We start from the raw sequence: 3,963 nt of genomic DNA, 5'->3' as shown, positions 1-3,963 counted from the left end.
CTTGAATTGTTTATATTGTTATTAGGCTACATTATTAGATTAAAATTGTAAATTCGATTGATAAAATATTTCTTCATCAATTAACATCAGCCATAATAATCAGTTCCTAACTAAGGCCTATCGTGTCCGTGGAGAGGCCTTTTTCTTCAAGATTATGATTTTATTGTTCATTTTGGAATTCTATGCGGAAAATATTTAATTGCAAAATATAAAATAGCCTATACGAACATACAGTATATAAAAATATACGCACCACTTTCACTGTAATTTACTGTAAACAGCGAACAACAGCCTGTGCGAGTTATGTACGAATTTAACTTCAAAATTTCCTATTTTGAGCTAACAATCTGCATTCGGCCGAGGCACTGGCGTATCTAAGGATGTGTGTGGGGGTGGTGGGGAGGAAGCCTCTCGAAAAATTACTCGCCTTCATTCCACCCCCCACCCCACCTAAAGAATTGCAAGTAGTTAAAAATCACCTAAAATCACCTTATTTTGCGAATTAGCACTCCTCAACTGATCACCGAACCCCCCTACTTCACCTTCGCGCCCCCAATCAGCACCTCCATTTCAAGACTTCTAGATACGCCACTGGAGCCAGGGGAAAAGCCCTGGTGGGTTCCGAGGGAGAAGCCTATAGCCTTATGTATAAAAAAAGTCGTATTTAATTGATTTATAAGGTTAACAATTTACAACAATTTACAATTAAACATACCTACGTTCATAAAAATAATGTTTAGTCATTGTTATTCTTTCCACATGCTAAGTGGGTTTTGAACTATATAGACGAATGGTTGAATAGTGGAGAAAATTGGTATGATGTCTATTACTGTGCTGTTGATAGTCCTGTCACAGGGGCTGGAGAATCCAGAGTTTTTCAAACGGCGTTTGAAAAAATAATAATAATTTAAAATAATTTAAATTTCTATGGTGAATAAAAATTACATTTACAGTTACTCCAATTTACAAATATTAATTAATTGACTTTTTTTTCTTTTAAAATTTAATTATAGTAATTTGGTGTATATACTTTTTTAATGTAATTATTTGAATGTTTTGATATTTCGATATGTATTTTTCCACCTGACTTGTTTTCCTATGTTGTCTTTATTTGTTGATTGTAAACAAACGTTTTCAACCTTTGGCTGTTGTTTTGTTTTGTGTGTTATACCTTAATAAATATATTAATAAATAAATATAGGCCTAAATCTTAAATTTACAAATACTGTTACAACACTACAGTATATAATTCAACTAACAGGAGACAACTTGAATTCTACGTGCGAAATTCTATAGTTTTAAAATATAGGGCCTAAGTGCTTTCTAGCGGCCATCTTTTAGTGTAATTCAAACATGGAATAATTATCAAAAAGTACCAAAAACATTTCAGAACACAGCACAGAGCATTTTTTGCATTTAAAACAAACAGATACAAAAAAATTCGCCCTTGTTGTAGTTCGCACTAAATGCATCCGCTCGAACTGGCATACGCTCGAACTGACATCCGCTCGAACTGACATCCGTTCGAATTGACTGGCATCCGTCAGGAGAAATCATTCAATACTCCCCTGACATAATTGGTCGGAGAAAAAAATCCCTGTGATGATTTTTAAAGATTATGACCACCCCAGAACCACTGCCCTTACACTTTCGGTAACGTCCCCCAGCCTTATCGCCCGGGGCCGGAGATGCGCCCAGTATCAGATTCAAGGGGGAGGGGAGGGGCAGCCGACCCCGGCTACCCTCCCCCACAAATTGTTAAAAAAAAATTTAACGGAGGTATAAAGAAAATTATATTCAAATTTTAAGGCTGAGAGTCCAATTTCCGTTCATTTGGAAATGAAAATAATCACAAATTTTCTTAACTCAAAGAGTACCGTACTCGCGCGAATAAGCGCCCTGGCGCTTAAAATATTTTTTGCACTTTTTGAGGGGCGCTTATTCAAACGGGGCGCTTATTCAAACGGGGCGTTTATTCAAACGAGACGCTTATGAAAACAGAATGGGCGCTTATGGAAATAGATGAAAATTAAGGTGATCTTATGAGAACTTATTAAATTCAAGAGGCATCTTTTGAATGAAAAACGATTATATGAGGACATCGGGAAACTGCAAATTACGAATGGTGGTGCGGCGGAAAAGATAATCGTCCAGAGAGCATGGCTCTTCATGACAAGAATGTTGTGAGTATTTATATAGCAGCAGAATAGCAGATAAAATTAGTGGGTGATGGTGGAGCTTGTTGGCCATCGGTCGAATGAGATTAGCAGGACTGGCATGATCATTGCAGGTTTTCTTGAAAACTCGGATGAGAATGTGTTAAAGGTGAACATTGTCGGAAAAGAGTAGGACTAGGCAATAAGAAGATGAATGTTGGGAAATATACTCTCTGTCCAGGGAGCTCTCATCTCTCCACTCATTTCAGGCCCGTAGCCCTGTCTCTTATACACATCTAGATGTGTATAAGAGACAGTAATTATAGTGACAATAACAACAGTAGTAGGTTAAGCAGCAGAAACAAATATAACAATATTAAAACAATAAATAAGTAACAACAATATAAGTAACAAAATAACTAAAGCAATTACAGTATGCCTAATTGCTGACATTATAATAGCTGTCTCTTATACACATCTAGATGTGTATAAGAGACAGATTTATACCTTTGTTCCAACCCAGTTTAACAAGAAGATTATCCCCTCTGTGATTTATGGTATCAAAATTTCGATTTGCTATCCTAGCAGCCCTTCTTTGCTAGCAACTTCAACGTAACAGTCAGAGGTATCAGGCCTGAGAGGTATTACCACCCAAAAATGTCCATAAACAATACGGTACAAGGTTCAATAGTAAATTTGTAAAGCATCCCAATCAATTGTTTTGGCAAAAATTTACCGTAATCTTTTATCCCACCTACTTAGTAATACTAAGTACATGTTGTTTCCAGATTAAATAGTCATCTTATGCTATTTACCTGCTCCAACTTTTTACCATTTACATGGATATTAAAACCTTAAGGGCATTAATTGATAAATGATTTTCGTTTATACAATTGCTCACAAAGTTTAGTGTATTCTGTAGATTTGTAGGTTTAAATTGTTTTTTTGCCAATGAGAAAAAACAAATTGGTTTCTATTGTGTTGATAATTTCTAAACCACTTTAACGTTTTTTTTGCATCAAAGCCATATTTTTCAAGTTTATATAATAACATATTATGGTTTAATGCAAGACTGTATCAACACATTTAGCTATGTCTAAAAAACAAAGCCAATTACTTCAGAGCCGTTTAAAAATTGTATCTATTCATCAATTATCCTATGTAATGATTTAACAGGAGAGAGTCCTTTTGGAAAAGTAAATTGATCGATATTGACAAGATTACGGATTGACAGATGCACAATATCCTGGACTTGCATCTCTTTTTCAACAATCTTTGCAACATGCAGGGGCAGATACAGAGATGTCAGAAAGGGAGGCCAAAAGTGGGGCCGATCGACATAACGACATATAACACCACCCAGGAAGTCGATTTTTGTTTTCTAGACGCCCGAACCTCTGAGACGTTTTTTTCTTTCTTTCTTTCTTCCTTTTTTTTTTTTTTTTTTTACTTTCCAAAAGGGGAGAGGGCGGAGGGGCCGGCGAGCCATCCCCCTTCCCCCACCCCCACTAAATCCGCCAGAAAACACCTACATCCTCAATAGGGGATAGGCCTATATGCCTACTACTACGGTATAGCGTAATAATTAATAATTGAAAATACAAAAATTAAATAATAACATTAATAATATCATTGTATATTAATTGCATTGAAATATTGATCGAAGTGAACCGAGTAGGCCTAAAAGAAAAGCGCTGAGGCCAGTCCAGTGTTGCTGGTCTACGTGATTGCTAAGAACTACTTTTGTTGTTTTTAAACTGCGGAAGAACAAAATCAAGCGTGAAAAGTCATCGTTGTTCGTTCGATC

Source organism: Anneissia japonica, unplaced genomic scaffold (assembly GCF_011630105.1).
Source record: "Anneissia japonica isolate Jap-2015-1 unplaced genomic scaffold, ASM1163010v1 scaffold287919_len575428_cov197, whole genome shotgun sequence".
NCBI lineage: Eukaryota > Metazoa > Echinodermata > Crinoidea > Comatulida > Comatulidae > Anneissia > Anneissia japonica.
The sequence above is the reverse complement of the archived record's forward strand: the minus strand, read 5'-3'. Positions refer to the sequence as shown.